We start from the raw sequence: 24,783 nt of genomic DNA, 5'->3' as shown, positions 1-24,783 counted from the left end.
CGAGAAAGCACTTCAGCCTCTCCAAGCAAGAAATCTTCCAGATGTTTTCATTCCTCTGGAAAGTTTCTGGCTCGTTCACTGTTTTTCTTTTATTTCTGGCCGTCTCTGGTTTCTTTTAGCGTGCTCATTATTTGTTCCACCCTGCTTGTTCCACACTGGTGCCTGCTTGCTGTTTTGGGAAACATTCCTTCACCCCAGACCGTTGCCCTTTTTAGCTGGTGTGGTTAAGCAGGAGGGACTGTGGTGAGTGTAGCTGCTGGATGAGGAGGCACTGGTGGCACACCAGGTATCCTGAGCTTTGTTAGCCTCAGACAGTGCATGCAAAGTCCCACTCCAAGCAGCACAGCATAAGTGAAGGGGAGGTGTTTCAGTGTGTGGGTGCACCAGGTCCTGCTCTGACCACTGAATGCATACAGGGAAACTGGTGCCACCATTCCCAGCCCTGTGGTGCTGCCATGGGCACTCAGAAGGGACTGATCTGCTGCTGCTTGCTCCCCGTGGCAGACCCTTGTCTGAGCCCACATGGGTAAATCCCAGCCCTAAAGCTGTCCACCACCAGTGTCAGCCCTGTGTGAAACCTGGCAGATTGTGTCACCACCTCCTGGACTGCAGAAGACCATCCCAGGCCAGGGCTACCTCCAGGCACACACTGGTTACACCCGTGCCTACCAGAACAGACCTGTGGGTAAATAAGTCACTGGGTCTTACCAAAGTGGAAGAGAAAAATTCAGCTGGGAATAAGCACAAGGGCAGGGAATAAGAGGGCTGGAACCAGATGAAAACCACACACCATGCCTCAGGAGCCTTTCCTATTGGTGTCTGTCTCTGTGCGTCCCCTTTCTGTGAACGATGTTTTTGTGTTGCAGATCTGCCAATTGTCCACCAGTTTCAGTGTAAGTGCTAGGTGGATAACCTGTGCTGGAGTTCATCTACCGGTTTCAACAGATATCCTTTACCAGTAGAAACTCTGCCACAACAAGGAAGACGGATCAAATGCAGGCTGAAAGAGATTTTGAAAAATAACTGGCCAAAGATAAAAAGTGGTGCTCAAAGACATGGAAGGCAAGAATGTGAGCAGAAGATACGTAGAGCCAGGGGAGGATGAGGGTCTAAATGGGGTCACTGGAGGGATAGGACTATAGTAAAACAGCAAATTGTAGCATTTACTACAGAAGAGGTCACAGATGAACCCTTTCTTTACATGAGGAAAATTGGAGGATTTGTCTCAAAATGAGGTGGCAAAAGATCAGATTATGAAGCTAATCAATAATAGGAATCATAACAAAGTGCCAGGGTGAAATATTTGCCTAAGAGGTTTGGATGAATGCAAATGTTTAATTGCCAGAGTGTTTACAATGGTACATAAGGCAGACTTGGTACCACCAGGCATTGCTGTTCAATACGTTCACATACAATCCAGAAAAGGGATGAACAATAAGTGGGCAGAGTTTGCTAATGACACCAAAGTGTTTGGGACAGTCAGCTCTAACGCTGTCTGTGAATTGCTGCAGAGACTCTTGTGACACAGGGAGGGGTATCAAGAGCGTGGACTCATTTTCATACGAAGCAAAATACTGTTTGCAAAGCAGCTGCTGAGCTGGGGATATGCAGATGGACTGCACCACGAGTGGTACAGAGAGCACACACAGGAATGATTATTCACCATGTTGCACAAACTGGTGTTTGGGATGGCCAGTACAAAGGCTATGCAAGAGTTTTAAAACAAATGAATGGGAGTAATTCTTTACTGAGTGTTTCTTGGGGGGAATGTTAGTGGGTGAAACATTGTGGAATTCATTGCCACAGGGTGTTTACAGTGGCCAAGGTAGAAAAGGATTTTAAAAGCCATTAGGCAAATTTGTGGGAGAAAAATTGATTGAGGGCTATTAAACACAAAGACGCAGATGTAGCCTCTGGCTCAAGAGGGCTCTAAGCTGCAGTTTGTCAGAAGCTGCTACTCTGCAAAAGCCAAATATTGTTCAGTCCCCACAATGGTTCCTGTGCTCTTCCTCTTGGGATCAGCTATTAGCAACTTGCAAAAATAGGATTCAGGGATATGCAGGATTTATGTCTTACCCAGGGGAGTTGCTCTCATGCTGTCTGCTGCTCCATGTTTTCTGAGGGGGAAGCACTTTTCACATGTTCTTTGAGGACTTCTGCTGTTTTCATTTCTGCAGGTGCTAGACGTCCTTAGCTGGGTTTGGCTGCCTCCCTGGACTGGCCACACTCTTTGTGTACAGGCAGGTCATAGAGAAATCTTTAAGATCCTTTGAGGCATACAAATTACCTCCAGCAGCATGAATTGCCTGGATCCTGGATGTCTCTATTCCAACTCAGTCATTTTGAGTGCAGCATTTTCAGCATGTGACACTTGCGGCTTCCTTGGGATGTTACAGGAAAGGAGGTGATGTCCAGACAGGAGCAGAGGTGATAGTGAATTGGTGGATGTTCCCAGAGCAGTAATGTGCCCGTGTCATCACTGATCTCTCACCTCCGCCTCGACAACAGCCCTACATCCCACTGCCTCTTTCCCTGCCCCTCATCCTCAGTGCCTCATCCACATGATAGTAAACCTCTGTATCTTCTTTCTATGGCTTCCTTTTTGCTTGCTGAATAACAAAAAATGGAGCATATTTATCTTGCCTGTCCCTTTTCAGGCATGAGTCATACAGTCTTGCATTCGCTGCTTGTCCTGTCACATAAAGAGTAAGCAGGAGAAACCTGGTCCATTCTGGTGGCCTCCACACTTCTCTACTGAATGTGCCCTCCTGAAGCATCCATCTCCCTCAACGGTGTGCTGGGGAGAGCAGACCCGTGTTTCTGCTGCCAAACACTCCCACTGGGTGCTGCTGAAGTGTGACGGAGGCCCTCACCTCCATGAGACCGGTGGGCTCTGCTCTGTGCATGTGCTTGGAGAGCGGGTCTCTGCATGCCAGGGGTCTGGTGCTCTGCAGCACAGCTCCGGGAGCTGGCTGCTGCTACCTTCTGTCAGGGATGCCATGGTGCATGGCATGCTGCCCTGTCCATCTGCTGGGCCTTAGAATCACACAATCATTAAGGTTGGAAAAGACCACCAGGATCATCTGGTCCAACCACCCCCCTACCATCAATGTCACCCACTAAACCATGTCCCCAGGCACCACATCCAACCTTTCCTTGAACACCCCCAGGGACGGTGACCCCACCACCTCCCTGGGCAACTCATTCCAATGCCTGACTGCTCTTTCTGAGAAGAGATGTCTCCTCATTTCCCACCTGAACCTCCTGTACTGGGTCTGGCTGGAATGTTAACTTTCCCGGCAGCAGTCCATACAGTGCCGTACTCTGTACTTGTAGCTAGAACAGCATGGTAAAACCACCACACCTCCCCTGCCACAACTTGAGGCCATTCCCTCTAGGCCTATCGCTGGTTATCTGCAAGAAGAGGCCGACCCCCAGCTCCCCACACCTTCCTTTCAGGTAGTTGTAGAGAGCAATAAGGTCTCCCCTGACCCTCCGGGGTAAACAACCTCAGTTTCCTGAGCTGCTCCTCACAGGACTTGTGTTCCAGGCCCTTCACCAGCTTCGTAGTCCTTCTCTGGACGTGTTCCAGGGCCTTGATGTCTTTCCTGAAGTGAGGCACCCAAAACTGAACACTGTACTCGAGGTGTGGCCTCATCAGAGCTGAGCACAGGGGACCGATCACCTCCCTGGTCCTGCTGGCTGCACTGTTCCTGATACAAGCCAGGATGCCGTTGGCCTCCTTGGCCACCTGGGCACACTGCAGGCTCGTGTTCAGGCGAGCATCAACCAGCGCCTCCAGGTCCTTTTCCTCTGCACAGCCTTGCTCCAGTTGATCCTCTGCTTTGTCTCACCTCGTGCCACCACCAGTTTGCAGTCTTGGACCCAGTCTGGGGCAGGTCTGCCTGCGTCCTGCAGCACAAAGTCAGGAGGCAGGGCTGCTGGCAGGACTGCCCTGAAGTCACAAGGCTGCAGCTGCCATCAGCCCCTCTCACCATGAACTCCTCCTTGGTTGTTGTGAGGACAGGGACTCTTCCAGCGCCACCATTTGCGCTGGGGCTCTTGGCTGGGGAGGTTAGGGATATCAGTGAGATAACTGGTGTAAAGGTGCAGCCTTTGCTTTGCTGCTTGGAGTGATTTCTCCTTTTCCACTCTCTCAAAAGAATGATCCAGTTCTGCTCAGTAGCAGCTACTGGTCACTGGAAAGGGGGTTCTCAGAAGTGTGGAACTGGGCCTCCTTTCTGATCTTGTTCAGTTTAATCGGGTGTCCTGGACGCTGCTGCCTCAAGGACTCTGGTTTGAACTGCACTGCTGCGCTTTTAACCGTGGTGTGGCTGGAAGAGTGCATAGGATCTGAAAGCTGCTTTACAGCATGGTGGTCCTGAGGGGTTTATCATGAAGTGATGTGCAGCTTGGCAGGGGCTCCTTGCTTTATTTAACATGCGTGTCCCCCTTGAGCAGGGAGGTTGGACAAGATGACCTCCAAAGGCCCCTTCAAACCTCAGCCATTCTGTGTTTGTGTATCATTTTGGGTGTGCTCTGACTTTAAATTGCTGGAGTCTGATGGGATTTTAGAACCCCTTTGGGGTTAGTGTGCATGCTTCCCTCTCCAGAGCTCTCTGAAGGATCTGAGATGTGCAGGGGAGCCCAGGGGACGCAGTGCGGCTGTGACCATCCCTCCCCACTTCGGCTGGGCAGCACCGGCTCCTGCAGTGTGCTGGTGTCTGCGGTGCTGAGGTTTGGGCTGAAGCTCCACGTCTCCCTTCCTCCCTGCCTGCTAGGAGGCCCCTCTTGGCTTGGTGTCTATTTTTATCCACATTTGATGGATTGGGCTGGGATGTAATGACGTCACGTGTTTTTGCGCAACTTGCACTTTGTTACGGTTTAAGGTTCAGTCTAGGTGCCAGACTGACTCTGGGAAGCTGACAAACATCTTCCCTGCTGCGTTGCCTTCTTTCAGCACATTTGTTAGTGGTTTCTGCAGGGCAAACATGTGGCCAGCAAAGAGCTCCTCTGGAATGTGTTTGTGTTTACTGAGTTAATACGTAAGGCTGTAACCTCCCCTGTTCTGCAGCTCCTCACTCTTGTCCTTCACAGACGCACAGCCTACATGTGAGTGTGACCTGCTGCTGTCAGCAGGCAGTTCAGATGTGTGAATTCACAGGAGGGCAGGCTGGCATTCATTTAATGCTGCAGGACCAGACCCCTCCGGAGAGCACGGCAGAGCAGTTTCCTGTACTTCTTACAGCTATTACTGCTGAAAGCATCTCCGTGGTCACCCTGGGGATGGTGCATCCTTCTGCAAACATCTCAGGGCAAAGTTCAGGCCAGAGAGCTCGGGGAGGGGCTGCAGACTTCCCTAGTGTCTAAGCTATGTTCCTTCAAGCTGTGCCTGTGTTCCCGTTGGCAGCTCCCACACAGTGCAGGGAACACGTCCCCAGCTTGGCCACATGTGGTTCCACGAGCGGAAAGCGCGCCGGCGTGCGCAGCAGCGCTCCGCACAAACAGGGACGAAGCTGGCCGCAGGATCAGGCGCGGTGTGGGCGTGCTGTGGGATGAGGGCGCTTGCTGAAACTGGTCTCAGCTAGCCCAGTGCTAAAAACGGCACGGTTTGAGTCTCTGTGGGAGTCTGTGAGGGAGTGGGGCACGCAGGTGATGGCAGCCAGGCCAGCGCCAGGGAAAGCAGAGGGACGGGCTGCTTGCAGTGGGGGGGCTGCAGCAATGCGCTCACCTGTAGATGTGAGAGCACTGCCCGGGGCTCAGGACAGGCTGGGGGCCATGGGGGAACTGGGCCCCGTGGGGCACTGAGGGGGCACTGAGGGGAGGGGGCGTCCCTGTCTGACTGGGGGTGGTGGGAGGGAGCGGCACAGAGGGGCAGCAAGGGGCGAAAAGGAGCAGAGTTGGGCAGGGACAGGAGGCAGAGGTGGGGACAGAGCCCTGGGGGCACTGGAGGAGCATTATCAGGGATGGCCAGCTGTCAGAGCCAGCGAGGGTGCTGCTTGGACCAGAGAAGGCTGGCTTTCTTTTGTTCTTTGCTTGTAGCTGGCGGCACACAAAGGGCGCCTGGATTATGTCAGACCTTGTTCCCTGCTCCCCCTTTCTTGGCAGGCTCCTGCGGTATCTGGAAGGGCTCAGGGTTGCTCGGGAGCCCTGGCAGGAGGCTCGATCACGGTTTCCTGACTCCTGGCCTGTTTTGCAAAGAGGGAGGCCTGGCTGCAGGTAGTGGTGCTCAGGGGAGCACAGCGTGGTCAGGGCAGCAGCACACACTGTGCTGTGCAGGGCTGGGCTGGACCCAGCCACGAGTGTTTCCACGTCCTGGCCTCCTGTGTTTGGCTGCCAGGGAATTTCCTGCCCCTCAGCCTGTGGTTTCCTTTTGTAAATCTCAGCCGATTCCTTTCGGTCCCTCCTGGCTTGGCTCCCCCTGCAGCCCCACTGCTCCCCAGGACTTGCAGTCCCCCCGCCCCCAGAAACTCCTGTCCTGAGGTGTGGCAGGCACTGGGCTCTGCCCCTGCACCTGCGCGGAGGTGGTGTCCCTGGGGGACGCCGGTGGGTTCAGGGGAGCAGGGACAGGCAGAGCCCATGGGTGCTCAGCAATGCATGGGGGGTCGCTGCAATGCAGTGCTAGGGTCCTGCAGCTGGTCCAAACCCCCCACCCTGCCCATGCACAGCCTGTGTGGGGAGAGGAGGACGGTGCCTGCTGCACCTGGGATGGCTCCAGCCCAGGGGACTTGAGGAAGCGACCCCGTCCTTGCTCTTACAGCACTAAGGAGTTAAGTGCAGCTTGGGCTATCATATTATAACTGGTGGGTTTCCTGTTCCAACAGCTTTTAAACACTTTTTTGACCTTTTATAAGAAAAAGAAGCAGAACCAGTTAAGTGGAAAATTAAGCTAGGCTTTCATCATAATGCTATCTTTTGTTCCTTTTTTTTCTCTGACTTTAAAACTTTGGTTCGGAGAAAATAACAGCCTTTCAGCTGAGCTTGAAGATGATGTGGCAGTCATCTTTGGGGTAGGAGAAAAAAGTGGAGACACCCTGGAACTTTGTTGCTTCCCCTCACCCCCCTTTGTGTTGTTAAGACAAATTCAAGATAATTGCACAAATCAGCAGATTGGAAGAGTAGCAAAAACAAAAAAGTAACTTCTGTCTCCCACAGCAGCCTTGCTGCTGCATAGGTGTAGACGCAGCCAGCGTTCTATCTGCCACCAGGAGATTGGATTGTGCTGAAAGGGGAATATAGGCTCTAGGAGCCAAAAAATGTAATACTTTCACCAAAGACTTCATTACAGAATATCAGGTGCGTGTCAGTGAGTTTAGCTAACAGGTGAGATAGTGGAAATGTGGAGCAGAGGGCTGGAATAGCTTTCAGGAGCAATGGATGACATTGAAGGCTGGACTAATAGTCATGAGAGGAAATGGAATGGTACAAAACACAAAGTCATGCCCTGGACTTACTGGACAAACATTTGTGCTATAAATTAGGATCCTGGATTTGGAAGTGATTAAGGAAGAAAAGGCCAACATGCATTCAGCAGTATGGGGGTGAATGTAGACTGCCATGTATGCAGCCACAAAGACTTGGTGCATTAACTCTGCTGGGATCTATGTCCAGAAAAGGCAGTGTCAATGCTGTTGGACAGAACCAGATTTACAGACCATGAGCCAGTGCTGACCAGCCATGCTGTAAAATACTCATTCATTATAGAAAAGGTGCAGAGAAGAGCAGCGGAGATGACCGAGGGAATGCAGAGAGGAGTTGGGAGCAGCTCAGTTAGATAGCTTGTCAAAACAGATGTTGAGGGTTGATAAGATTGCTCAGGGTGCTTTATCAGTGAAAAACACTGGAGCAGGAGGAGACCTGCTTAAACTGATGGATGGGTTTTGCATAAAGAAGAAATCAGTCCAAACTGGCTGAAAACTAGGAGGCTTCAAGCTGCTGGGGGTGAAAGACTGGTTCAAATTCCCAGAGCAGAGGTATAGAATGCCTCCTGATTTTGCAAAAGGTTTTCTTTGGTAAACTGCTGCATGACAGGGAGCAGGCGTGCTGACCCAGGCGCACCTTCCCGACCACATTGGCTTCGTTTGTGTGGCTTGGTGTGCTCCAGCTGGGCCAATGAGCCTGGCTATGTCCCAGACCTGGGGGCATTGTCATGGGGGCTACCACAGGTGGGAGCACACCATCGCTCAACAAGGAAAGCTGTCTGTGCTGTGGGCACTCTACCTGCTTCCTCACTTGTGACTGTGGCTTGGCCTGGCTTGAGGGCACACTGATGGGCTTGCTAGTTTCCTGTTCCTATCCCAACAGAGCATGTCTGGGGGCTTTTACACTAAACCCCCACCTTCTTCCACAAAACAGAGAAGTTACCCAGTGCATCCACTGTGGTGCGATGTTCCCACAGGGACTGGGCAGGAGACACAGTCTGCCTGACCCTTTCTTTTCCCCTCTTGCCCCCATGCTTCCAAAGAGTATTCAGATACTATTCAGATGCATTCAGTTATGCAACTAGCTTATAACTATGCAAATGTATGCAGCTTTTCCCTTACACAATGTCCTGTTTTCTTTCAGCTTCTTTTTTGGAAATTCAGCACTTCCTGTGGGAGTGCAATCTGAGCCCCAGGAAGCCATCTGGAGCCCTCCCAGCCTTGGCTCCCCAGGCAGGCTGAAGCTGGCACCGACTCCTTTCAGAAGTCCTCCTGCCCACAGTCCTCTGCTTGCCTGCACCAAACTGGCCGCTTGGTCCACACCAGGGCCTGTAGCACAGACTGGTGCCAACTCCCTGCCAGAAGCAGAAATACAGAGAGGGTCTCTGAGGACCATTCCAACTCCATAACCTGGCACTGGCCAACAGCAGGTATGTAGGAAGCAGCAGCATAAGAGCAAGGCAAGCGTACACCAGCCACTTCTTTGGTACATCCTTTTGTGCCCCAGGGGTTTGTGGCTCTGGTAGTTCCTGAGACATAGATCTGGCTTGCTGTTAAGTAGCCCTTGATGGATTTTCCTCCATGGCTTACTCTGATTGTTCTTTGAATCAATATAAACTTTTATCATCCAGGACATCCTGCAGCAGGGAGTCCCTCAGCTCAGCTGCCCAGTGTGTAGAAAAATATGTGTTTGACCTGAACTGTCTTTGTGCTGGATTCTGCAATATGCCCTAGTCCTTGTGTTGAAAAAGATGGTAGACACACAATCATCTCCCCTACGCCAACCACTATGCTGTCCACCTTGGTCATCTCTTCCAGACTGTGGAGACTATTCAATTCTTCCTCTTTCCTTCCCTGTGTTTCACCATTCTCGTGCTTCTCTGCGTTCTCATGATATGAGACAATGAGCTGTGACAAAGAACACCTCAGGAGATGTTGTTCAGTTCTCTGCTCCCTTCCTAGTAATTTATAGCAACTCTATTTCCTCTGTGGAGTGGTGCTTATATCTGGAAGTCCCTGTGACACTGCATGTTTCTGTTAGCCCTGCATTAGTCTTTTTTGTTAGTGAGCTTCTGCTGGTGGAGTGGCTCCCTTGGCTCCCTTGCCTCTGGGACTGAAGTGCCGTGGGAAGCTCCACCAGCATCTTCATGTTCTTTCCCAGCACAGATGTATGCTCCAGCCTGTGGGCTGTGTCCTGGAGCTGCAGGCTGTGCGTGGTGCACTGGGCTTGTGTTGCCATCCACGTGCACTATGAGGGTGGCTGGGATGAGGCCATTTGGCCAGCCCTGGGGACAGCCCATTTGAGTGGCTCTCACATGGCTCCAGGGCTCTGTACATGAGGAGTGTTCTCCAGAGGCACCCACAGCCATGATGGGCACATTGGGGATTCCCCCCTTCGACTTTCCCTGCAGATGCTCCTTGTGGTGGCTTAAAGCACGTGCCATCCACAGCACGCACAGTGTGCCTGGTGAGGTGTCTGAACCTGCCAGCTGAACCTGCTGGCAGCCTCTGTAACTCTCAGGGTCCGAACAGGCCTCACAAATGTGTCACTCTCCCGTGTGTGTGCCTCAGTGGTGGGACTCATCCCTGGGAGCTCTGGCTAAAGGTCTGGCCTGCATCCTCACTGCTCCTTTGTGAGCAGAGAGCTGGGAAGGCAGCAAGCATGGTGCAATGTGTGAGCTCCAGCGTGGAGCAGGGCTGTGCAGCACACTGGGTGCTGCTCTCCATCTCCTGTTAGGGCTGGCAGGGCTGGGGCACCCAACCCTGTGTGTTCAAGAGCCCAGCGGAGCGCCTTGGCCCCAACACTGTGGCCCTGTGTGGATGGCAGAAGTTTTGGGGAGCCCAGGCATGGCTCTGGTGCTGGGGTGCAAAGCAGGGAGGCCATGCCATGCCCACTCCCAAGGCAGGGGGACCTTGAGCAGGGGACTACGGGGACCTGCTGGGTGGTGATGAGACCCCATGGGATGGCCGGCCAAGGCCTGGGTGCCCAAGTCAGGGTTGGAGCTGTGGGTTTGGACAGTGGGGGCCATGGGATCCCCATGCTATAGGGGGCTTTGTCTGTGGGAGCCTTGGGGGTTCTGGGGAGGGGGGGGCTTTGGGATGTGTGGGGTCCAGGCTAGGGGTCCCTATCTTGAGACCTGGACTGGGTCAGCTGGTGAATGGTACAGGAGTGCTGGCCCAACCCATGTCTGTCACTGGGAGAAGCTGCATTCCCAGGCTGAATGGGGCTGGGGGTTTCAGACTGCAGGCTGAGAGACAGCCATGCCCCTCATGGCTTCACACTGGCAGGGGGGCTGACATAGCCGAGCATACCCCATACCAAGCCACCACATAGCCGAGGGCAACACCAGGTGCAGCAGTGAAGGGCAGCTGCAGCCCAGGACAGTGGCATGGGGCAGCTGCAGGTTTGCGGCCAGGGGCCCTGACTCAGGCCCCAACCCAGCTGAGTCCCGGCTGCGGGGCCCAGCAGAAGGCCCATGATGAGGCCCAGGATGAGGGCCCGGCTGAGGCCGTCAGGGGGCAGCACTGGTGTCACACGCAGTGTCACATCCACACAGACAGTGGGCGAGAGCTGTGCCACACACAGCGGTGTAACAGGGACGTGTACACATACGTGTACACACACACACCTGTAACGCTGACACATGCACACGCGAACACAGACACATGCTGCAGGCTGTGCCTCACCCCCCCATGTCTGAACACAATGCTGGACTCCCCAGGGCATGGCAGGTCCAGCCCCGTGTGCGGTGCTGTGCACACATGGCTCTGTGGTACCTGCATGCATGCTCAGTGCATACACTTTGCAGCACACATCTGTGTTGCACATGTGCATGGCTGCTCAGCTCAGTGCCAGGCAGCATGGGGATGCTCTCATAGCTGCTTTCCCTCCCCAAGTGACTTTCAAGGGCACCGGGACTCGGGGTGTCCCTGGCACACACAGGAGCACCCTTCCCTGTGGCATCCCTTTGCCCCTGATAGCTCTGGGCTCCTGCAAGTGCACTCAGCAGCTGCTCACCATTTCTGGCATCAGAGCCTTGGCACCAGAAGCCAATCCCACTTTAAGTTAATGCATGCAAAATGTCCTGCAGGTGACTGCAGCCATGTGTGCTGCCTGCACTGCTTGCTCCTCAGCAGGGCCAGGGTCCCAGCTATCCCATACAGAGGTGGTCTGTCCCTCTGTAGCTCTTCTGGGGCTGCCAGTTGTGCTGCCCATAGCTCCTGCTTTGTGGTTTCTGCCTGATCCCATTGGTGGCAGTCTCTGATCCATCTGCTGTGAGTGCTGACCCCACATTTCCCTATCCTTTGTCAGTGCCCGCGTGAGTCTGGCAGGAAGTGACAGCCACAAGCCCTCCCCTGCCCTCCCTAAAATCTCCCTCCCCCCTCCCCCCAGGAATGCTCCACTGGGCAAAAACATTCTGAGTGAAGTAGTAGTTGAGACAGGAAAGAGTTTAACCAGGAGACTACCATGTTCCACACACAGGTTCATCACCACTCTTTCCTGTCCATAACTGTATTGCATGGAGAGCCAATTCTCAGAAGAGCTCAGGTTGCATTTTCCATAGGAGGTAGAGCTTAGTTATCTTCTGGGGCAGGTAGTGCTAGTGGTCCTGGTGGTGTCTCTTCTTTCCCTGTGGGCCTGTGACGACAGTGGTGGTGATGGTGATCTTGTTCACAGTCAGCCCCCCTGTGCCATAAGTGTCAAGATGTGCCTCTCGTTTGTACTCTGAGACTTGCTTGGTGGAGAGGAGCTCCCATACTGACACCCTCTGCTCCTGGAATGGGCCAAATGTAATGTAGGAGCCCTCAGTCTGGAGGAGATCCACTGTCTGCTGGGGAAGGGTTGCAAGTTTCCCTTCTTTGCTGTCAATTGCAATGCTGCTGATGGTGCTGATGAGTTCCTGAATGGGGAGTGTTCCGGCACAGTACAGCTCCAGAAGCTCCTGCCTTTTGTCCTCAGAGATGTAGTCAGAGAAGAGCAGGTCCCACACAGAGACTTGCCTCCCCTGGAACTCATCCACTGCCATCTCAACTGTGGTGGACTTCAGGGTTTCTTCCCAGGTCCTGTCCTCTTGCAGGTGGTGGGTGTGCTCAGCTTCAGTGACTGTTGTCTCTGCCCTTGAACTACTCTCATGTGCTAATTGCGCTGCTCTTGCTTCCTCTGCCTTGGTTACAATAGTGCTGACAACAGTTTTCACCTGCTCAAGGGTTAACTCTCCTGCCTGGTACAGCTCTAGCAGCTCCTTTCTGTTCTCCTCAGGGATATACTTTGAGTGGAGCAAGTCCCACACAGAGACCTTATGGCCCTGAAACTCTCCAGCCTCCATGTCGACAACTGTGTTTTTCAAGGCAGTTTCCCATGGTTCTTCTTTGGAGGAGACAGCATCCTTCTCTTCTGCCGCTGGCACAGTGTCCTTGTTGGAAGTCTTCACTGCAATTAGGAATTTCCTGCCTGTAGATTTTTTTTTCTTAATGAGGGTGGTGACAACAGTTATCATCTGCTCCAAGGCCAGTGTCCCAGTACAGTACAGCTCCAGAAGCTCCTGCCTTTTGTCCTCAGAGATGTAATCAGAGAAGAGCAGGTCCCATACAGAGACTTGCCTCCCCTGGAACTCATCCACTGCCATCTCAACTGTGGTGGACTTCAGGGTTTCTTCCCAGGTCCTGTCTTCTTGCAGGTGGTGGGTGTGCTCAGCTTCAGTGACTGTTGTCTCTGCCCTTGAACTACTCTCATGTGCTAATTGCGCTGCTCTTGCTTCCTCTGCCTTGGTTACAATAGTGCTGACAACAGTTTTCACCTGCTCAAGGGTTAACTCTCCTGCCTGGTACAGCTCTAGCAGCTCCTTTCTGTTCTCCTCAGGGATATACTTTGAGTGGAGCAAGTCCCACACAGAGACCTTATGGCCCTGAAACTCTCCAGCCTCCATGTTAACAACTGTGTTTTTCAAGGCTGTTTCCCATGGTTCTTCTTTGGAGAAGACAGCATCCTTCTCTCCTGCCACTGGCACAGTGTCTTTGTTGGAAGTCTTCACTGCAATTAGGAATTTCCTGCCTGTAGATTCTTTTTTCTTAATGAGGGTGGTGACAACAGTTATCATCTTCTCCAGGGTTAATACCCTTCCATGGTAGAGCTCCAGAAGTTCCTGCCTTTTGTCCTCAGAGATGTAATCAGAGAAGAGCAGGTCCCACACAGAGAACTCACCAGCTGGCATGTCAATGGTGGTAGACTTCAAGACGTTATCTAGTTGTGCATCTTGTGCTGAAACATCATCTCCATTTTCCTCTGCCCTTGTCACCACCTTCTGTGGACTTCTGGTATTCGCTGCAAGTGTGGTATTGGCAGTTTCTGTCTTGTTGATCGTGGTGGTGACGGCAGTAGCCACCTGTTCTGTGGTCAGTATGCCAGCTCTGTACAGCTCCAGCAGCTCCTGCCGCTTCCCTTGAGGGATGTATTTGGAAAAGAGCAGGTCCAGCAAGGAAACATTTTGTCCCTGGAACTCACCAGCAGTGACATAGATGGTCGCAGACTTTAATGACTTTCTCAACTGCTGATCCTGGGAGTGTGTATCCTGTACTGGTTGTGGTGATCCCACCTCACAGCTGGGTGTTACTGTGGATGAGCTCAGATCCCGGTTTCCTGTTTCTGCCTTGGTGATGATGGCAGTGAGAGTGGCGATCATTTCGGGGATGGTCACTGTCCCCACCTTATATTTCCTCAGCAGCTCCTCTCTCTGGCGATCAGAGATGTAGCGAGAGAAGAGGAGCTCCCAGACGGTGACGCTCTGGCCCTGGAAGAGCCCCACGCTGACGGTGGTGCGGGCAGCCTGCAGGGCTTTGCGGGCGTCCTTGTTCAGCTGGTAGAGCACCGAGCCCTTGTCCATCACTTGGAGCATGAGCAGCCCCGTGTCCGGGTCGGGCACGCAGCGGCGGAGGAGCTGTGTATAAGTGAGGTTTTCATGCGTGTTGGGGTCAAAACAACTTCTTGTTTGATTCTTGTGGTTCAGAAGAAACTGGCACATCTCCTGGTCAAAGTAGCCTCGCTGGTAGGCCACCTCCACAGGGAGGCGGTGTCTGTTGATGGGGTCGATGATGCCGCCGGTGGCGATCTGGGCCTCGAGCAGGCGGATAGCGTGCTCCTTGACTATGAACTCGTTCTTCATGGCCTGGAAGAGGGAGATCTTGTGTCCTGTGTATGGCTCTGTGTACCCTGTCACGGCTCCCTCTGCTGACAGAAGCTTCTCATAAAAATCTCTGCCTATAAGTCCTGCGGTCAGTGCCTCTTTCACCGATAGCTTGGCATTCCTCACGGGGTCAGTGAGGAACCCTGAGGCAGCCTGTGCCTCCAGCAGCACCAGGGCCGTACCTGGCGTCAGGAGCCCCCTCATCATGGCCTCATAGATGCTCATCTTCTTATTCTTGGCCTGGATGAAGACACCAGCTATGAAGTTACTCCCACCACCACACATCTCCATGTGTTCACTTCCAATCAAGTTGCTTCCTGTGTTGCTTGACTCGTTGTTCTGAAGGGGTCCACTCATGTTGTCTCTGGGCAACAGTCCTGCTGCTGTGGAACACTGTGTTTGTCTGAGGAGAGAGAAAGAGAAGACTTGGTGAGACACAGGTTCTTGAGCAGGTCTCGTGGTGTGTATGAAGATAAGCCATCTCTCTGGATGTAGCAGCAGGAATCCAGAGAGAAGCGGGAAGCAGGAACTGGGGCGTTGCTACTGACCCTCTTTCTCAGCAGCAGTCTCAGGGTGAGCTCCCACTCAAACAGCGGGCGATAACTCTCTGGAAGCAGTAGTGACAGCCCAGCTGGGGTGTTTGCCCTGTGTTTGGCTGTACAGCATGCTGTGCACCTCCCAGCTGCAGTGTCTGGCTCTACACATCTCCATGCAGCTGGATGTCTTTGCACTGAGATGCTGCAGTGTCATGAGAAAGCTTGGTACCTATCCCTAACAGTACCCATACTCAGAAAAACTGACTACAGCTTTTCTCCAAAAAAATTTTTTTTTTTTCCTCAGCACTCAGTTTTTCTCTTCCAAAACTGAGTGCTGATGCCACAGGCATGCTCACACTGCTCTGTGGCCCACATTAATGTTTAACTGCACGTGGGGATCATCTGTGGGATGGCTGGGTGGCCCATGCCAAACACCATTCTGGGGACCATTCTAACCAGTTCCAGTGCCTGGGGACAAGGGCGTGGTCAATGGGAAGGTTTGTTTGGCTGCGTGCTGTCTCCACAGCAGGGCAGGGGTGCTGTCTCCAGATATTTAGGGGAACTACTGTAGGAACAACACGATGGTAAAGACTGATCTTGCTGGCTTAACCCTCTGGCATGCAGGGACCGCATGGGCTGTGTTTGCCCCAGACCACCCTCTACTAGCCACCACAGGCTTCCATCCATGGATCTGTGCAGTTGTGGCTGTGAGACTGGGTCTGGTGTCAGCCTCTGCAACATCCCGAGGTAATGACAGCAGTGATTTAATCATACTTTGCAGGGAAAGTCTTTTCACTAGCAGCTCCTAGACCCTGTGCTTCAGGAGGTAGTGAATGGTCATTCTTTGTTTTAGCTAATTGTTATGTAGGTAAAGCGGAAGATAAAATTATGTATATCTATCTACATATATATGTGAAATTACAGAGTTGTGGTGGACTAAGAGCCAATACCTCAGGAAGCCTGCTGTAAGTGGCTGCTTGCAGTGGTTTCTCCCATTCATATAGGTACTTAGCAATTACTGTGACGAGTCACAGTCAGTTTAGCGGGTACCCCCAGATATAAAAGCAGCACTGCCAACCAAGATACCAGTTATGCTGTCTGAAATGTGCTAGAGGAAGGTGGCTGTGCTCTTGAGCAGACATCTGAACAACAATGCAGAGTCTGACCAAGGGTCAGAGTAGCCCAGGGTCTCGTTTCCATCTTGAGCTATAAGTGGACATCAGGGGAAGAGTGAAAATGAGGCAATATATATAACATTTACTTGTTTTCTGTGGTAATCTCTAACTGCTTTTAGCACAGTGGATTTCATAAACTGGATGCCTTTTGAGTCTGCTTAGCAATTCTTGAGGGATCTCTGCCATGCAGTCCCCTGGTTTCTTCTGGAAGCCCTGTAAACTTTCAGCATCCCCAGTATCATGTGGTGATGAGGCCACAGTCTTGTAAAAATGGCAAAAACAAACCCCAAAACATTTCTTTGGGAACACCCATCTCCCATAAAGCTACAGTGACTGATGTTAATGATATGTTTAACTCATTAATTATCAAGGTCACAGCTTAATTCCCTGACTGTTTACCTAACTGATCTAAAAGCCTCTGAGTCATTGCTTTTGATACATTTAAATATTGGATTGATGCAGGTGTAGATGGATCATGCTGCAAGAGAGCTGGATCCCAGCAGCTGCAGACCAGCCCCTGCCTTTCTCATGTGGGTGCTCTGGCCCACCTTGGGGCTCTGGCCCTAGAGAGCAGCTTCTTTTCACTCTCTTGCCTCCACTGAGGCAGCCCTCGCAGGGTGGTGGGCTCGTTGTGCCGCCTGCTCGGGTGGCACTCGGTGCAGGGCAAGGCAGAGTGCCGGTGTCACGCCCTGGAGCAGGCGACACCTATATAGGACACAGATGTCGTGTGAACACCCTATTCTGGAGAGACATTGCCCAACGGCAGGCTGTCATTAGCTCGTCTCTAATCAGGCCTCCTGATGCCGGGGCTTGGCTGCACACGCAGCTCCCGGGGCAGGAGCTGGCTGTCCTTTCAAGCTGTCACAGCAGCCCAGCCCAAGAGGCCCCGGTGGAAGAGGTTTTCCAGCTGGGGTGAGCAGGGGTGGCCTGGCGCTGCCGTGGTCCCGAGCCCTGCCTGCACCCCAGGGAGCGTGAGCGTGTCGGCACAGCCCCCAGCCCGGTGCTCGCCTCGCGGGCTCCCGCTGCCGGGCTCCCAGCCGAGACCCACCACGCCAGTCGGCACCGTCTCCTGCGGGCTCGGGCAGGTCCCACGGCTCCGGCTGCCTCCCTCCCGTGTCCCAGAGTCCTGACCCGCTCAGCTCTAGCGCAGAGGATGCAAAACGCGTTGCACGGAGCAGTGGCTCCATTCAGCCCTGGCATCCAGCCGCTCTGTCGCTTTGTCCCTTCTTAGAAAGGCCCACCTCATGCCTGGAGACCTCCTGTGCAACCAAGCCCTGGGTTTCAGCAGCTGCCCTCTGAATGGTAGGTTTTAGGGTAGAGGCAAGGTCTCCGCATCCCTTGCAGGCATCTAGTATGTACATGGAGCATGCAAGGCAGGAGTTGTGCTAGGCTGTGTGGTGGCCCCAGTGCCCCCTCTGGACAGGCTGTGTCCTACCTGCTGGACACGAATCCAGAGCGGCTTGCTCACCAGCAGGCTCCGGTCCTCCTCCTCCTCCTCCCGCCGCCTCTCAGCCAGGATGAGCAGCCAAGGCAGGTGCCTAATTTAAATCCTTCGCTTCCCCGCCCCTGGGGATGACACACCAGCCCTGCCCTGTGCTACAAGCCAGCCAGTATACATCCGACCACCCCAGTGAGACGATGCCTTTGCAGTGTCACAGCAGCCCCTGTCCTGGGAGCCCAGCGGGGGTGGCAGGGTCTGGGGCAGGGGGACAGTGACTGGTTACACTGCAAGATGTGGGGTGCGTCTGTGGTGGGAGCTTGGGTGAATGTGGCCATGGAGGATGCAGGGGCATGGTGCAGCTTCTGGACTCTGACACCACCATCTCCTGACAGGTGCCCAGCACGATTGCTCAGGGACTGCTCTGCCTGGGGTCCCAGATGCCTTGGAGGTCTCTGCACATCTGGGCTTGTTCAGCCTGCCTTGGCTGAGTCCTTTGTCTGGGGTAGGGAGCTGCAGCCACCTCCTGTGGCTCTCTCTGCTCCCGTGGCGGACAGAGATCGAGCCTGTCCCCTGATGGGGTTGTGAACTGGACCATACAGGCACAGGAGCTCCTTGCAGCAGGTGGATTTGGGTGGCCAGTTCCCAGGGCCAAAGCAGCTCCAGGATGGAAAGCTCTCAGAATCACAGAATGGTTGAAATTTGAAGGGTCCTCTGGAGGTCATCTGGTCCATCCTCTCTGCTCAAGCAGGGCCACCTAGAGCAGGTTGCCTAGGACCATGTCCAGGTGGGTTTTGAAGACCTCCGTGGAGCAAGACTCCACAACCTGTCAGGGCAGCCTGTTCCAGTGCTCCATCACCCTCATGCTCCTGGTGTGCAGGGGGAGCCAGCCCAATGCCTGGCCAGCGGCTCCCCAGGAGCTGAGGGTGCCTGGTTGACTGCTTGCTTGCAGAGAACTCCAGCTGGCTGGCAGGGCAGGCTGCTGGCTCTGGCCAGCTTTGGGCTGAGTTGGGCTGAAGCAGTCCCGTGTTTGGGCCATGTCCCATCAGACCACAGCCACAGCTCCGGTGAACAGGCTTACCCAGTGCCCACTTCTAGCGCAAGGGTGGTTTTGGTTGGGTTGTTCTGGTGTGTAATTGTGCAGCTGAGTACGTGCTCAGGTGCTGGTTGTGGCTGTGGGCACCTGTGACTGCATATGTGCTCACGTAAACCTGCACGTGTGACCGTGCCTCTGATGTGTGTGACTGTATGTGCTCAAGTAACTCGGTGTTGGCACATGTAACTGTGCGTGTGCAAGGGAGAGCACACGCGTGCTCACGCATCTATGCCTGTGTGAGCTGGCACATGCAGCTGCACACGTGTGTGCTGGTGTGACCCTGTGTGGGTGTGTGTGAGTTGGTGCCCCTGCGCGGAGGAGGTGTTGCCTGCCCCTGCCCTTCGTTCCCTGGCTGTCCTGCTTTGGGTGCACATTCCTACCTGCGTAGGTGCTTGCCAGACTGGATGATCAGCACACGAATGCATTTTCCCTCTGACTCACCGAGATCAGTTTGGCTGTGGGGAGCACACCTGGGCAGGAGGTCCCTCTGCTCTTGGGGATGAAGGTGGACACAGGACCTGTTTCCGTCGTCTTTACTCACCCCTCAGAAGCCCTTCCTTGCCTGACATCTGTTTTCAGCCTGCGTTATGTTGGCTAGAGTTACTGATGCCACAAGTATGTTGCTAACTGCATTTCTCTGTAGGTTTTAAGGTTCAGCTGTTTGAGATGGGCTACAGGAAAGGCTTTGTTCTGGGCTGCATCCTTGGCACAAGCTGAGTGTAAGGGGTGCAAAGGGTGCCTGTGCCAGGAAGGAGGATCCCATTTCTCCTCTCTCAGCATCCTGCTCTGTGCAGCAAGGACCCCATGCACAAGCCTGGCTGGGTGGGTACCAGCAGGCAATGTTAAGTTGCTCTGCTCTGTGGTCCTCCTGCACTCCCCAGACACCACTCAGCACTGACCGCAGCCATGCAGCGTGCTCCCCTGAGCTGTCCCAGTGACACTAGGCCACTATCTGGAGCTGGCCCAGCTTGTTTAGACACCTCTGAAGTGCTGGCAGTTGGCGGCTTCCCTTGATGATGTGTTACTTTGCATTTGTCAGAACAGAGGCTATGATTTATCTCGCCACAGTGGACGCCTCCTGCGGAGCTGAAGCCCAGGCTCCCGTTATAGCCATGGAGAGCACGCCAGGACACTCACCCAAGTCCAGAGCATGACTACTCTGACCACTTGAACACATCTGCTGTAGGACGTGTCCACAAAGCAACCACCGGCTGCATGGACCTGCTCCACCTTGGCTGCCAGGGCAGCTGGGTGACCTACAGTGTACACAAGCATCAGATGCAGTGAATCAGCCCTGAATGTCACCTCCTGGTCACAGGTACCAGGTGGCTTACACAGAGTTGTATCTCTTGGAAACGATGGTGCCTCACTGGGACCCCGTTCCCAGCTTGTTCCCTCATTAGCAGGGAGCAGGATGACTCTTCCCTGAATGAGGACCGAGTATTTTATCCTAACTACTAGTCTGTTTCTGAGACATGATGAAACTGTTTCATTTCAACCCTGAAGCAATTTATTTCTTCCAGGACATGTTCTAAGGCACTACCCAAGGCTGTTTGAAGATGGGTTAAGTGAGCTGATCTCTGCTGTATTTTGTATTGTCTCCAGAGAGGTATTTCCCCAGGGGCTGTTGAAGAGGAAGGGTGCCCACAAGGCAGACGTTCCTGTATCCCATGGGTGACGCTGGCACTTGCACACCTTTCCCAGGGAAAGGGAATACAGCACAGGCAATGCTGAGCCTCTCACCTTCATAAATTCCAACCCCTGTGATGCAGAACTGAAACCCTGCTCCCCCTGGTTGGGGCTGCATGTGTGCTGCATACCAGACCTCGGTCCCATCTAGTTCACTTGCTGCTTTGGCTACCCACTGTTAGACACAGTCATGTTCCTTCTGGCCTTCAGCATTGTCTTTGTGGCTTGAGCTTAAATTCCCTCAGCCCCACTCCCAAAGCTGCCATGCACGGGTGTGTTAAAGGCACGGGGATGCAGGGCCTGGCTGGAGTACTGTGCAGCCAGTGCCCAGGTGTGCACAACTGTGCTGTCTCCAGACCTGCCTCCATCCCTCCCCCCTGCTCCTGGGGCTTGTAATTAGCCTTGAGATTTGAAGGAAGGCTGCTGTCTTTCTGTCTGCTGCCTCGGAGCATCACCAGCATCCTACCAGGTGAAACTGATGTCACGGGGCCTGCTTCTCATTCTCCTGAAGCTGTTCCTCAGGCCCGTTCCCAGTCTGCCCCTGGTCCTGGAGACATTTCAGCAAGGATGCCTTTCAGGACACCCCCTGCACTGGGTGGTGGCTGCTGTAGGTCCATTGCGAGGCAGATGGCACGGTCTATCCTAGCAGTGCACATTCTGTGAATAGCAATAGGACCTTTTAGCAAGTGAAAGCACTAGAACACAACCTACAAATAATCTGGGAATAGTGTTCTTGCTGAGCAATGCCGATTGTTTTACCCATTCCATCTAACTTTTCTGAAAGGCAGCTGCAAGCTGACACTGTACCTCTTGTAATTTGCATATTAGCACAAGGCTTTGGATCGGGCTGCAGTTCCTAGTTTGGTTTACAAGCCAAAATACAGTGACTTCCCATTTCACATGCCTGTAGTGCCAGGAGCTGGATGTTTGTGAGAATGGAGATGAAACTGCTCAAGCTGTCTTGAGAGGAATGCTGACTTCTCGCTTGGCTTCAGGCCTGGGTGTTAACTGACCTGCAGTCGCCCTTCCCAGACAGCCTGACTAGAAGCTTGGAGCTGCCTGGGCGTCAGGGCGCTGTCACTTGCACGCTACAGGCCCATTACCCAGCCAGCATTTCTGGATATACCGCACTCTGGACTCTGGGCTCTTTGGAGACAACACCTCCTTGTCACCCACCTGACAGACGGCTGCTGTCCTCCCTTCAGCCAGGGGCTCAGGCAGGCAGCATGCGAGCTGCTGTGGGAGAAGCTGGGAAAAGTGCAGCAGTGGCTGCAGATGGGGTCTGCCCTGGGCAGGGGGACCCAATCCCGCCTGCCAAGTCCTGGCCGTGCTGTGGCACCCCCAGTACGCTGTGCCTCTGTGCCTGAGGAGAGTGAGGGGCTTCGAGGCACCGCACATCCTGTGCTTGGGGACAGGGCAGGAAGGTGACAGCATCACCACCTGGGGAGAGTTTGTGTCGTGCCAGGATCTGTGCATGTGGCGCTGGATTGCCATGTCCCCCACACAGCTGCAGCCAGCTCTATTTGATTGTATACAGCTGCCTGGTAAGTAAAGAAAACCCATGTGAGCGTGCAGGGCTCAGGTGGTGCCTGAAACCGCAGCATCTGCTGCCTCCACCTCTAAGCGCCCCTCGCTGCAGTTCTATGGAAAGCAAGGCCGGGACGCAGCCCCATGGGATGCTCCGTGCCCGCAGTGCAGCACCGCGCTGCTCCGTGACTCACCGGCCGGTCCTGCAGCTTCCCTGCAGCCTGGCGTGGAGGCACCTGGGCCCGGGTATCACAGCCGTGGCCTGGCCTCGCCTGCCGGAAGGTGTAGGTGTCCTTGGCTGAAGCAGCCACGAACCACATCAGAGAGCTTTGGCAACGGGGTGTTTGGGGAATGTTGTTTTCCTGCAGCATTTGATTTGGGAAACCTCCTCTGCCAGGGCTCAGGTGCTGACACAACTCCCTCCCCGCCGGTCCCTGCAGCCACGCAGCCCTGGATGTAACGCTGCTGGTGCACAGCAGTCCCCAGATGCTGGCAGAGGGTGACACCCAGCAGCCAACAGCCTCCTGCCTGACGTGGAGAGGGCAGGGCCCTCCTGCTGCAACCACACACGGGCAGCCTCTGCACGCAGCAGGGGACAATATTAGCAAAGAAAACCAGACCCACGGTGTGGAGCTCTCACACCAGGATTCCCTGCGGCAGAGGTGCCTGGAGGCGCAGAGCCGCCCATGCTCTCCTGCCTGGTGTGGGGCTGGCGTGGGACCTGCAGAGCCACGTGAGCTGGCAGTGCTGGACCCCCAGGGAGCTGGGCTGAGCAATGTAGGAAAGAATACAAAAGAATTGTCCCACGCTACTCAGTGCTGGTGCAACCTCACCACGAGTACTGCATACAGTTTTGGGTGCCACAATATAAGGACATAGAACTATTAGAGAGCGTCCAAAGGAGGGCTATGAAGATGGTGAAGGGTCTCGAGGGTAAGACATGAGGAGTGGCTGAGGTGCCTTGTTTTGTTGAGACCAGAGAAGAGCAGGCTGACGGGAGGCCTCACAATGGTCTGCAGCTTCCTCATGAGGGGTGTGGAGGGGCAGGTGCTGAGCTTTTCCTTTTGGTGACCAACAACAGAACCCAAGGGAACGGCATGGAGCTGTGACGGGAGGGTCAGGCTGGGTGTTAGGAACAGGCTACTGAGAGGGTGATTGGGCACTGGGACAGGCCCCCCAGGGACGTGGTCATGGTACTGAGCCTGTCGCTTTTAAAGAAGACAATGCCCTGGGGCACGTGGTTTGATTTTTGGGTGGTTCTGTGTGGAGCCAGGAGCTGGACTCAATGATCATTGTGGATCCCTCCCAGCTTAGGAGATTCTCTGATTCTATGTGCTCTTTTAACAACCGCAATGAACCGGCCAAACCCAGCACTGAAGGGATGGGCACAGGGAGCAACCATAGGCAAACAGAAAAGACAAAAATCCTTTTTATTCTGGCTTGGAGATAAGCGGTTGCACAACTGTGTACTCTGTGGGAAAGAAACTGAAGCATCTTTCATCCAGACACGTGATTCCTGGGAAACGGGGATCAGCGAGCATTTCGCTGGTGCTTCAGGCCACCTGGCCTGTGGCAGGGCAGGGAGGACAATAATCCCCAGGGTGGTTGGGGTGGTGCCAGCAGTGTACAGCCGCTGCTTCCTGACACCTTTCCAGAGAACTTGCTTATCTTTTGACTCCCCAGCTTCCTGGCATAAGGGTTTTGCTCTGCGGCTCCTGGGCACAGTGGGGGTATACATGCTTATGGAGTGGCCCAGGTCCCCATCCCATGCTCCTGTTGTCTTCTGAGGGCGTGTGTGGAGATGGCACAAAGATCCAGTTCTGGTGGGGGCTGCAGGGCGCCTTGGCATGCCACAGACTTGCAGAGCCTTACCTTTCCTCAGCTCTTGCAGCAATTTCCTTACCCCAGCAGCAATTGCCACAGTTTGACTGTGTGCAGAAATCTCCCTGCTGCTTCTTCACAACCCAGTTCTTAGGGGAAATAGTAAATATGCATTACCTGCTTGCCTGCTGTGTGTAATTTATATTTCTATGCCCCTTTTATGTCTCCACTCAGAGTCTGCCCTCCCTTCTGCCTGCAGAAGACACTGTTTACCCAGCTCAGTCCTGGCACAGAGGGGCCCTGATGTCTGGATGCTCACCTTGCCCCCTCCCAGTTCCGCAGTGTCAGCCTGCATGGGGATTTCAGGGCTCTGTGTTGGTCTGTATCATCATTTTGTCTGATCTAGCTCTATGCTCTCCCTGATGAGCACCCTCCTCTGCTGTTCCTCTGCACTTCCTACTTCAGCATTACAGTGCCTTCCTGGTGAGCCTCCTCCCAACAAGCCCATGGCATGCTGAGCTATAAAATATCCCCTTGACAGTGTGTCACTTCGAGTAAATTGCAGCATTTCCTGTGTTTCGATGTGCTCATAATTAAGGTGGTGGCAAGTTCAATTGCAGTTAAATCAGCCCAGAGCACAGGTCTGCATTTCCACTATGCTGCAGCCAGCTTTGTCCAGTGTCAGAGCCTACACTGAGCATGTAACAACAGTGCAAGCCCGTACTGATACCTCCCTGATTGTGTCTCCCATCTCCAAGTAAACTGTGGCTCAGGAACCTCCTGGGACTGAGTATTTCCATGCATTTAATAGCCCACTCCCAGTAATTTGTCCCATGACTTTTTGAGTCCATGCGACTCTCTGGACTACGCAGCAGTTTATGGTAAGGAGTTCCACAGCT

The 24,783-nt window shown here is 53.8% G+C and overlaps 1 long non-coding RNA gene across 1 annotated transcript; it reads left to right on the top strand.

Annotated features, from left to right (window-relative positions):
- Positions 1–7,874: 7,874 nt before the first annotated feature.
- Positions 7,875–24,130, top strand: LOC309875275. The gene is made up of 3 exons (XR_014317009.1): positions 7,875–7,973; positions 8,566–8,851; positions 24,119–24,130. It is a non-coding gene; the product is annotated as an uncharacterized lncRNA (long non-coding RNA).
- The last annotated feature ends 653 nt before the right edge of the window (positions 24,131–24,783 follow it).

Source organism: Aythya marila (assembly GCF_965140915.1).
Source record: "Aythya marila genome assembly, chromosome: 2".
Classification (NCBI taxonomy): Eukaryota; Metazoa; Chordata; class Aves; order Anseriformes; family Anatidae; genus Aythya; species Aythya marila.
This window is presented reverse-complemented; position numbering and strand designations above follow the sequence as displayed.